Genomic DNA, 12429 nt, shown 5'->3' with positions numbered 1-12429 from the left:
GGGTATGGATTTGGATATGGATATAGATATAAATTTAGAAATTGGCTGGATGTCACCTATTCTTTCCATGTTTAGTAGGGGAAATCTGTCTTCATTAGAGATGCCCTTCTGGAATTTTACATCCAAAAGCTGCTACACTGACAGATTATAGACTGTACTGTACAGTAGGGTAGACACTAGTCATGTGTGGCTACTTAAATTAATTAAAATTAAATACAAAAAAAAATTCAGCTCCTCAGTTACACAAGCCATGCTTTAAATGTTCAATAGCCACTTGTGACTAATGATTACTATATTGGACAGTGCAGATGTACAATTTCTTCACTATAGAAAGTTCTATTTTATAGAAATGTTTATCTACAGATTTCAGACTCAATGGGAGTTAGAAGTTGAGAAAGAGAAGAGGAGCCAAAGTGACAATATTTCATCAGCAAGCAGCAGTTTGTGAAGTTACAGAGGGTGGAAAAGTATAATGTCCTAAAAATCCATCAAAAGTTTAGAGCTCTGAGAAATAGTTTTAAGCATAAGAGTAAAATGCATAGGGAAAAATGCAGATACACAGGGAAAATATAGGTTAAGCTTTAGCTCTGTTTTCAAGGTATTTCTGCTTCTGAACTTATTACTATTAAGGAAGGGAATAAGCCAAGTTATTTTGAAGCACATCTGTCACACAACTCATTGAATCCAGGGACTTCTGTACTCAAACAGCTTCCACAAGAATTTAATTCCTTGAGGGCTCTCTAGTCCAATGTATTTGCCCAAAGATTATAGTTAGACTTCAAGGAGCAAAATTCCCAGCAGAGAAAGAAAAGGCAATGCATTGGGTAAGGGTACGACCATGGCCGACAGAAATAGAGAAATCAACTGAGAGAGAACAGTCCACGGTTTAAAGAGCTCCAGAAACATGAACAGGAATGGAGAAAATGTTAAGAATGAAGAGAAGGTGGAGGAGAGCTTTCTGAGCTGGAACCAAATGAAATAGATTGAAACCGCTCAAGGAAATTATTGTGTGAGAATTCACTGGAAAGATGAGTGTGCACTACCTTTATAGCTCTTAAGCAAGGAAAGAAGAGCAAAGGGTAGTTTGTAACATAGTTAAGGAACAAAAAAGAAGTATTATATTTGAAATGGTGTCACTGCATAATTTTAAATATGAATAAAACTCTATAGCTTTATATTTTATTGTTATATATGTCTAATTACAACTTCATTGATTTAAGGCCCCCAAAAATTAAATATGATTTTTTTCTGAGAAGACAAGAAGAAAGAAGTCTTAAATATAGGAAATTATTATCTTAAGATTAAAAAATTGCAGGTTCACTCATTCTTCATCATTTATTCATTCATTCACTTATTCAACAAACATTCCTGGGTCCATTCTATGTGTGCTGAATGGTGGTGTAGATACTGTGAGTATAGCAGTGACCAAAGTCAAGTCCAGGCCTTCTTGGAGCTTGCCTGCTAGAGTGAGAAGACGGGCCACAGAAGGCAATATTTATAAACATATGGACTACATGATGTTATATGTTCTCTGGAAAAAATAAAGAAGTCTACAGGGGATAAGGATACTGGGAAGTAGCAAGTAGTAGAAGCTGCTATTTTATATAATGTGACCAGGGAAGTCCTCACTGACAAAATGGCATTTAAGCAAAGATCTGAAAGCAGTGAGGGAACTAGTATGTAGATATCTGGAGGAACACTGTTCCAGGCATGGAGATTACTTTAAGCAAAGGTCCTAAGGCTGCCACATGGTTGGACTGACTGATAAAAAAGCAGTGAGATTAGTGTAGCTGGAATTCAGTGAATGAGTATGAGGACAGGAAGGAGAAAAGAGAAGAAGGCAAGTGCAGTGGATTTTCCTTGAAAGAGTGGGGAAACCATTGGCACGTTCTGAATAGCAAAGTCATGTGATCTCCTAACTCTTTGATGATGATTTTGTACCCTTCCGCCCCCACACCACCTTTCACAATACCTTTTTATTTGCTTGCCTTATAAATTGGAGGGAATATACAGAATTGTCTAGGTATTGAGGAGTTCTTTTCTATAAAATTCTGGGCAAATTTAATTAATTGCCTATATTAAATAACATCAACCTTTCCTAGGTTATACAGTGATTTATCAGCAAAATCAAATTTAAGTTTCTTTACATCTTCTAATATGTCTCCCGTGTCTTTCAGTCTCCCTTCTTAAGTGCTAATAAAACCTATTTTGAAAGAAAATGCCATAGATAATTTTCATGAAAATCCTTCAAATAATCATGCCAGGGAGGGAATTCAAAGCAGAGGAATTAGAACTAAAAAACTTTCAGGTAGTGTTCCTATATGTCTTTAATTTTTAAATTTTTTCTGTTAAGGTTTAGGCAACTTTGGGCCAATGGGGGTTTGGGGTGGGGGGGGGGGGGGAAGGGGCAGCAGACACTGCAGCTCCAAGGCTCCAGCTCTGTTTGTTCAGTGCTGACAGTTCATGGGAAGTAAAAGACAGTCAAAATAAGAAAGAGGAAGAGAGGCTATTAGAAGTTCAGAAAGAGTTACAGAAGTGCTGAAAAGTTCTCACTTCTCCATTTCCCAATCTGGGGAGTATAAAGCTGAATCCTCTAGACGTGAAAAAAAAAAGTATTCCTTATTGGAAAAAAAAATGATTATAGTGAAAGGAAATCAGTTCCAGTGCCATAAGAAGAGCTATAACTGGGTGCCCTCTTTTAATAGAAAAAAACCCAGGTAATTGAAGGGAGAAAATTATGTAGAAAAATATTTTAAAATTTTTCCTTTAGAATGGGAGGGAAATTTTAAGAGGGTAATAAAAATAAACAAATGCTAGCATTCTTGCTAAAAAAGAAACGTTTATTTACTCAAACAATACATTTCATTTCTTGAGTAGTAAATTATCTCTATTTTTGAGATTATTCTTGATTGCTGGTATATGACTTTCTTTGGGTCTATAGGGTAGCTATCATTTAATTTATAATGACATGAAATGAGTGTGGAGTTTGCAAAGATGACTCCAAAAGTTTTATAGTCAAAAGGACAGTTTAGAGTCAAGAATCAAGAACAGAGGTGTAAAGTTATTAATTTCCAAAGTCAGAGCTGTAGACATTTGAACTGGTTTCTTCATTTCCCTCTCATATTCTCCCTGGACTTCTTTATTTTCAGAGAGAAAGACAACCATCATCTTGCTTCTGGTTCTTGCTTCTATCACTGGGAGTTGAAGGAGTGTATGGTATCATGCCCATACTTTACTTAGAATTCATCTCATGATGTTTTTCATGTGAAATTAATCCTTATACTTTGAAAATTCATTTTTTGGTTTGTTATCTTGTAAAAATTGTGAAGAAATTTGAATGAAAAAGATTTTAATAATCTGCTCAGTGAAGAAAAGTACTTTTAGAATTTGCTCTGGAAATGGGTTTTAGGAAGGTGAACAGCTAGAATTGGGTTGCTGGGGTGGGATTTAGAAAACCAGATGGGCTTTGAGCCTTGAGGCACCTCTCACAATGCCTCTCCAAGCAGTGGCTCTTACAGGACTGACATTGACAAATTGGTGACTTCTGGGACATACATTACCTTAGGACAGTGATTAAAGAAATGTTTTCTTAATGGAAAATTTTCCATCAGTTTCTAGTACGCTGAAGACACACGATTGCATTTCTAAGTGTCTAGCATGTTCTGAAAGTCAGCTAACTCTCTTATGTCTGAATAACTTTTGGGCTCACCTATCTTTTTTCACTTTCTTTCCTGTAGAATTTTACAGTGAGGAGCAGCACATCCAGAACAGTACTTCAATACAGCCCTTAGCCGACTATCTTAAGCATATCAGCTCCTTGATTACTTTTGCAGCTAACAATGTGAACTCAGAAAAATCCCTAAATGGAAATCCTAGTCCTCCCCATCACAAGCACTGCACACTGCACAGTAAAGGCCACCCAAAATAAGTCAGTGCCATAATTTCCATGATGACAATCCCCAATACAGTATTTTGTGATTGTTTCCTTCGGATCACTGGAATTCTTCCCATGTGCTGTCACATCTTCAGATAACAGCCACATGGAGATTAAATGTGATTTTAAATGAACTTTTACATACCTCTCTATTTTCTTCTTGGGTTTTATTATTTTTAGAGGCAAGTGATGAAAGGTTATTCTCTGCAAGGTTTAGCTAGTTAAACATGCAGCATAAAAACCTGAAGCCCTGCAGTCAGACACATAAAGAGCAGAGGGGAAAATGGGAAAATGTTCCATTGGGGCTGCAGCTTTTCAGAGTGTGCAGGAATGATGTCATTTGTTTTCACAAAACCCAGTTTAAATTTGTTCCTGCCTTTCAAGAACTGCAGCAGGGTGCATCTGTGGAGACTTTCTGCATACAATATTTCAGGTCACTACAGTGGAGCTGCATCAAAATCCAACCAATCGTGGTATACAATCTTGGTCCCCCCAGTTTTCATTTGTTCCCCCTACTGAAGCACGTGTGTGGTACTGGTGTGAGATCACCGTTCGGCACCCTCTAACCTTATTATAACTGCAGAGGCAGCGCCGCAAGCCTGGACGGGTTTAAAGGAGAACAACGCCTAAATTAAAACTGTAGGTCAGGTCACCCACACATCTTCAGTTCCTTGACAAATAACCTCTGAGAAAAAAAGTCTTACTGTGTTTTTGTTCTGTTTTGTTTGTTTTAACTTAAATCTGTTTGTCTTTGCAACTGATGTCTTTGCTGGGACCATCAAAAGACGTAAGGAAAGAGAAATCCTGGGCTACTGGACTCTCTGAGTGGCAGAAGCAGTACCTCCCTATTCCTTTTACATAACCAACCCCATTGCTGTGCATATGTTCAGACACTGTGATTGGAAAATAAGCAATGAAGTACATGCAGCATTTTAAGAACCACGTTTAATTGATTAAGGGAAGTTATAGTGTTAAGTTCATGTACAAAAATAAAGAGTTTAAGATAGTGAGCAAAAGAGAAGTCTTGAGCAGTCTATTGCCTCACTTTTCCTTGGTTCTTCCCTTCCTTTTATAAATATGTGGACTGACAATCTCTAAGCTTTTTCTCCCTTCTTCTCTCATCTTATCATTTTGCTCAAGGGTGAAAGCTCCAGAAGAAAGTGACCAATGGTCTCGGAGAAAGCTGAGGGCCCATAATTTACAAAGACACCTCGCAGAAGGAGAGGAGAAATGTTCTAAAAGGAACTCGAGGTTCTGGCTTCAGAAAAAAGAGAAGCAAATTCTATCTACATTATCTGTCACCATGACCACTGCCTTGGTTCAGGTCTTCATAATTTCTTGCCTGGGCTAATGGTCCTCCTCCTTTATCTCAAATTTTAAAGCTTTTAATGCCTCCTCATTCATAAGTGCCAAGCTAGGACACATTTGACTGTGAAAGGAGATGCTATCGATAATTTTACCAGGACAATTGTCAGCTGAGCCCATACTTGGCAAACTGGGATGTATGGTCATTCTCCTTTTATTACACATGCCTGTCTTTGCATGTTGGACAAACTATCATATGCTTTAGACATAACCATCAAGGAAACCTCTTTGAGGACAGAAATTGTGTATTCTGTTTCTTTGTATCCTTGGCACCTCATCTAGTGCTTGCTGTATGGTAGGTGCCCAGTGAAACGTCACTGTGGAATTATAATTAAGCATGACTATTACATTCCTATCCTTTCTCTACAAATGTACTCCCACAACCAAATTCTCTAAGCAATTAGGGAATACATTATCTTCCAATATTCAAATTAGGACTCACAGTTAATTCCTTTTGTCCTTGCTCACCATCATTCTCTCCCTCTAACTGTGGTACCAGCATGCTATATCTCCATCATGTAAGTGGGTATGATAATTAAATGAACCTAGACCATTTCTACTTGTAAAAGATGATATTACTGAATGAAAAACACTTTTTGGGGAAGAATGGAAAGTGAGGTATGTTAAAATTGAATGACTTTTACTGAACACCCATTTTATTATATATAGTGGAGTGTACTCCAATAGATTTTTTCCCAACTAAATCACTTATTTTCTGGATTACCAGATTTTCCCAATTTATAAATCCTCTAGGTGGCCCTTGAGTTTGTCCACCTTGTTTCAGGCATTCTGGAATTGTACTGTAACCTTCTGACCTTATGAATACAAAAAGATCTACCATGGATTGCCTTTACCGAGGCATACTCTGTCCTCAAGATTAATCACAGGAGTGTGTTATTGGTCCTTGTAAGCACTCCGATCATGCCCTAAGGTAGTCATTTAAGCAATATCTTCCTTATAAAACAGAGCTTTAAATTTTCTGAATTTATCAGCACAGTTGCATATCAGAGTGAGGATCAAAGAGGTTTCCCAGATCAAGCAGAACCTCAAGCAGATTCCTCCTAGGCTTCTCCAAAGGCCCACTCAGCAGACTAATGAGCTATGCTTTATTCCATACTGATGCCCTCTTTGCATCCAGCTGAGTGCTGGGATAATTGGGAACTCAAGCCTAATGAGCTAGAGCAGGCTCTACCACAGCTCTGTGATAGAGGCATACTCTTAAACATATGCCAAATCCCAAAGCCAAATAAATTCTGTACCAGAAACCAGGTCATCTCACATCTTTCTCACTGTTCTCCACCTTTATCCATACTGTTTCCCTTTCTTGGAAATGTTTTTTCTTTCCATCAGTCATTCTAAAGCACCACTCACTAATTCAGTCAATTTTAGATATGACTTTGTGCCTCTTCTTAACTGCTGTCTCCTTGTTTAGAACCTATGATGTAGAAACAAAGCATGGGATGCTATTGAAATGTGGAATTTTATCTACTTAATCCCAAGTCTCAGTACTAATTATTGCATCACAGCAATGAATGGGAAATGGTGGTAGAAAAGGAAAATGAGTCATGTCTATATTATGTAGACTAATAATTGTTTGGTTTAAACAAGATTTGCTTTATAATATGAAATATTTGGCTTTGCTGTTATTAATTTGGGAGAAGAATGAGTTAACAATGGAAAAGAAAGAGGAGAATAATTCCAAGTAAGTGGCAAAGTATTTATTAACCATTTAGAAGGTCTGGTAGAGAGATGGCCCAGTTATTCGGAATGTAAAGTGAATAAAAATGTTGTGGAAAGTGACATGAAATTGATAAAGTCAGTTCAGGTATACAGAGGAGTAACTTTCAAGCCAGAAAGATGAGAAATTTTTAATAAAAGAAAACCTGTAATAGTACCCATATGACATACTGTTCTATAAAACAAGAAAAAGTATTGTTTATTCCTCATGCTGATAATAATTCTTTTCCACATTTTTATTTTAGATGCTCTTCTTAGTGTCTGTGTCTACACAATTAGAGTTAAGTTGTCAAACAAGTAGTCATCTCGATAATTCAATCAGTGTAGCTAGTGATGAATTATTAAGCCCCTCCTCGTTACCTATTCCATTTTCCTCAGTAGCAATTTTTAAAATCTTGATTTATCTGGATAATTGTTTTCTGTAATCCATGTTGCTTGAATTTACATAGATTGATTAATATCAATAACAGTTCTTTAAACATCTCTACACCTGCAGAGACCTTCTTGGAGGAAAAACAAAGAAATACATTGATAGTGCTGGTTTTGAGTTCAAACTTTTAAAATACTCCAAATTTTAAAATGTAAGTGTCTTCACTTCCATTTATTGGGACAGGCTTATATATTTATGTTTAATGTTTGTCCCTTTCATTTAACTTCATATAACTGTTAGGCCGCTAAACCTTTAGCCTTTTTAATTGTTTTTAACTTAATTAAAATTTTAAAAATTGCATGCTTTTTTTTTTTTTTAGGCTTTAAACTCTGTGAGGGCAGGACCTATATATTCTCTATTTATAATCAACATTGAAACTTTATTCCACTGTCCACAGTACAGTAGGGGCTTCTTTAATAATGTCAGTCAAATTGAGTGTCAATCTATAAACATAATTTTTTGCCATCATCCTGAAAATATCATGCCAGTAAAAGTTGTTTGTTAAATCACCAATGCTCTCTCAGCAAATACATAACACTGCTTGCTGGTCTTTTCCTCTGAGGTGATAAAACACTGCTGAGGAGCAAATGCTTTCATATAATAACAGAGGAAAACTAAGATCTCATCATTTTGTTTAGCAGCTGTCTTTACAATTCTATAATAACCCTAGCCCACATGTTAAAAAATTGTTCAGAGGTAGTAAAATAGACTAGAAACAAATGACCTTTCTGCAGAAATTAGTTTAAGCAGGGGAATAGGCTGCAAATAAAGATTTGATCCAAAAACTTACCTATCTCTCAGGCATGATAGCTGGTGACCACATACTCGGAGCTGAGACAACTCAGGAGCATTACATCATCATGACAAACTTTCATTGGCTGCAGAAACCCCAAGGATCAGGCCGGCTTTTAAGGTGCTGTTTGGAAACCCCTGTAGGTTCTTTATCAGGCTGGGTGAAAAATTGTGAAAGTTAGACTTTTCCTATATTAATACTCTCATGCCTGAACTATAAAACAGTTAACCATTTATTGTGCATGCTTATCTCCCCTTGAGTCACAAGTTTTATATTTAACTCTTACCTGTTGGGAAATTTTTCTTTAAAAAAAAAAAAACTTTAACAAAATCTTTGTTTTTTATTTAATTTTTTTTTTATATTAAGGGAACATAGTATTACTTTCAGAATGAGTCTATTTTCTGTTACTCTTCAGGTTATCTTTCTGAGTTTTAAACCATATTTAAACCAATAAGACTACTTTATTCTCTATTACTTATTCTATCCTTATTCTCTCAGGACAAAGAGGACTAACACCCAGAGATTCAAGAAAGCATAAGTACATTTATTTATTTTGAGCAGTTTAATTAGAACTAGTATACAAAGCCCTTACTCCTTCATTATTAATTTTCACTGTTAGATTTTTTCCTAAAAAAATCTATGTGAGTTATTTGTGTAGTGCTCATTACCATGGTGACTGACAAACTGAAATGATTACGATGTGTGCACTTTGAGGATGTGAGGGCCTTTAACGCAGGTGACCAAGTGAGAGTGATAGGACCTGTGCTTAGAGTCCCTGCACCACCTCTGGAACTCATCCCTATGCCGTTACTCAGAGGAAAATTCTAGTGTTATTTAAAAAATTGAATATTTTAGCAATTAGACTGATAATTTAGGAAAGGACAATAATACTTCTTTACTAGTGGGGGTGTTTCTTTCTGTCTTTCTGTCTCTCTCAAATATCGGTGTGCAGAGAAAGACCAGGATGACGACTGCGATCGAATCAGAGTCTTCTTAAGCACCATGCACCTGTTCGCTCCTAAGAACTTGACTCTTAGTTTCTTAAAACACTCAATAAAATTCCCAAGGGTAGAGGATTGGGAGACATGTTTCTAGTGCATGTCTGGCCTGTTCAGCTCTATTGTGAATACTCTGTCGTTCTTTTCAGAACCACATGCCTTGTGCCTAAGCTAATCTAGTGCAAGAGAGGGGGTGGCCTCTGAGAATGTGATCTCCAGAGAGAGGCTATTACTGACATTCCTTAGACTCGGTCTGAGGAGAATAACTAGTGGTCACTTTCCAACTATGTAAAGTAAAACTGAAGATTCAAGGTCCTAGACTAGAGTTCTAGGATATTCAGGAATATTTCTAAAGATGGATCAGAAAGAGGGAAATTGACTGCTTAAAACTTTTTCTTACTTTGTCTCTACTGAGAGAGCAGGAGATTAGGAATTCTTCTTTTGAGCTGGGATCTACAAAGTCAAATGTAATGTTTCTTGCCTTCAAGATGTTTCACCCTAGGGGGAAGATGACACTGATCCACAATTATTAAAGCCTGATAAAAAAATATGATAGATGTATATACATTAATGGGCATCAAAATGAGACTGGAAAATCCTGTTAGAGGAGACATTTGAAGAAGTAAGAGTTAGTTAGCTGACAAGAGAGAGAAAGGAAGGAATTCTTTGAAGAGGATACAGAATGCAAAGAAAAAAGGAATGAATATCATGATTTCCTTGAGAAATGGCAAATAGTTTTTAGTTCATGGAACGGAAGAATGGTGTGGAAGATACAGCCAGACCAATAGACATGGTCAAATCATGGAGGATTCTGTGAGCTAAGCTAAGGAATATGGACTTTAATTTGAAGTTACTGGAAATGTTTGTGGGACTATAATCAGATTTGTTACTAACATTTTTTAGTCTAGTGGTGGCATGGAATGGATAGAAACAGATTGGAACCAGTAATATCAGCAAGATTGTGTTTAATTCATATACTTGGCTGGAAACAGATGGCATTTCCAAAGAGTTTGACCTCAGAGAGTTTAATGAAAGGACTCTTCAGGGGAGTGAACAGGGTTGAGGGGACCTAGAAAGGATGGTAAATCACCCAGGGTCTTAAAACAGTTGGAAGCCATTCCAACCCTAGGCCTGTTACCAGAAACTGAAACTGATGGGAAGCCACAGGGAAAAATGTGGGTGCTACAGTAAGTAGAGGCTGGCTTCTTGGGACATAGAGAAGGGAAGAGGAACATGGAGATGTACTTGGAGGTGGGGGAAATGATAGCAAATAAAGAATAACTAGCACAGCAGGCTAGCATGCTAATTCATACCATGGTAATCCAGGAAAGAAACAAGATCTGATCTAAGGCAGCAGGGGCAGGGCTGAAGAAAAAGGAATAGATATGAGGACTTTTAAAGGATTAGACTGGTGATTGTATTTTTGTGTGTGTGTTTGTGTGTGTGTGAGAGAGAAAGAGAAGGAATAAGGAAATGGGGAGTGGCAGGAAAGAAGAAGGGAGAGAATATGGAAGAAAACAGAAACATCTAGGACAACTCGGTTGTGTTTTAGCCTATGCAAATAGATAAATAGTTGCATCATTCACAGATGAAAAGGGCTTGTGGATGGATGCTACCTTTAGTTTTGGAAGACTTACATTGAATGCTTTTTGACTATCTAGATAGAAATGTCCAGTTGTATCTGTGCTTAGCTGAAAAGAGTAAACAAGAATCAAAGATGGAAGACATCAGCATATACATTGTAGTTGATGCCATGAGTATGGATGAGATCACCCAATGAGAGAATGTATAGAGAAGGGAGCTTAAGTGTGAACCTGAGCATTGACAGTCAAGAGGCAGTTGGGGTAGAGGGCACCAGGAAGGAAATGGGGAATAAACGTTGGGATAGGAGGAAAAGATACAGAGGAGAGTCATGTCACAAAATATGGGGAAGAGAAGAGCTTCAAAAAGAAGGGAGTGATCTACAGGATCAATATGGAGAGAAGTCAAAGGAGATAAGGATAGTAGAAATATCTATTGGTTTGTATGTAATCTGGAGCTCATTGGTAACCTTGGAAAAATAGGTTTAGTACAGGGGTTAAAACGTTGCCCATCTGCATCTGTTTTTGCATGGCTGGCAAATTTTTAAATGATTGAAAAAATTGAAAGAATAATTTTTTCCTACATATTAAAATTACATGAAATTCAAATGTCAGTATCTGTGAAAAAAGTTTCATTGGAACACAGCCACTATCAGTTGTTTACATATTGTCCGTAAAGTTTCGCACTGCAATGGCAGAGTTAATTAGTTGCCAGAAAGACTACATGAGACACAAATTCTAAAATATTTACTATCTGTCCCTTTACAGAGAAAGTTTGCTGACCCCTGGTTAGTAAAATGGTAGTGCTGATGCCAGGTTACAGTGGAAGGTGTTGTGAATACCTAGTGAGGAAGTGAGGAGATTAAGTGTATATGGCCTCTGCAGAACCTGATTTTGTTTGAGAGAAGGGGAAAAGTAGGATGGATGTGGTTAAGTTGTTGTTTTGTTAATGGGAAAAACTTGTCTGAGACAGGATATGATGAAGAGTTTTAAAAAGTTAGCAAAATAGGAAAGAGAGAGGGAATAACTGATGCAACTATGTCCCTTCAGAAGCAAGAAAGAATGGACAAATTTGCCCCTTCAGATGTGAATGGGGAAGGTGTGAGAAACTGAAGAAGCTCTTTCCTGAAGTCCTGGATTTTTTCAGTGAAGGCCAAGTCATTTGCTGAAACCAGAAGAGGGTAGTTTTACAGAGTTTGAAGAAGGAAGTGAATATCTGAAATTGAGGGAAATGGAAGGGAAATTGAATAGAAACTTGGGCAACATGAATCTGGCAATACCAAATTAAACTTGTCTGATTTTCTCCTGCAGTGTTTGGGATAACTGCTAGAGTCAGGAAATGAAATAGCTCTATTGACTCAGTTGTGGAGTTTTGCAAGGCTGGTGCAAATGGAGTAAACCACTAAGCTGGGTAATCAGTTAAGGATAACAGTAAGAGGTTTTTAGAAGAGATGGGTCATGGGGTTCACTCTTATTTAATGCTGGCATGCAATACTACCAGTCATTTGATAGATGCATAGACATCCTACTGATATGATCTATCTTATAGATAGTTGAAGATACTGAAGAAAGAGACTAATGTGAAAAGGAAA

At 37.1% G+C, this 12429-nt stretch overlaps 1 long non-coding RNA gene across 1 annotated transcript in view; it reads right to left on the bottom strand.

The window, feature by feature from the left end:
• LOC139436533 (uncharacterized) overlaps window positions 1-12429 on the bottom strand; it is a 226341-nt gene that overhangs the window by 163683 nt on the left and 50229 nt on the right. The window contains exon 2 of the long non-coding RNA XR_011645826.1: window positions 8257-8415. This is a non-coding gene — a long non-coding RNA (uncharacterized lncRNA). The remainder of the gene's footprint in view (window positions 1-8256; window positions 8416-12429) is intronic.

This window comes from Dasypus novemcinctus, chromosome 15 (genome assembly GCF_030445035.2).
Source record: "Dasypus novemcinctus isolate mDasNov1 chromosome 15, mDasNov1.1.hap2, whole genome shotgun sequence".
NCBI classification, from domain to species: domain Eukaryota; kingdom Metazoa; phylum Chordata; class Mammalia; order Cingulata; family Dasypodidae; genus Dasypus; species Dasypus novemcinctus.
The sequence above is the reverse complement of the archived record's forward strand: the minus strand, read 5'-3'. Positions and strand labels throughout refer to the sequence as shown.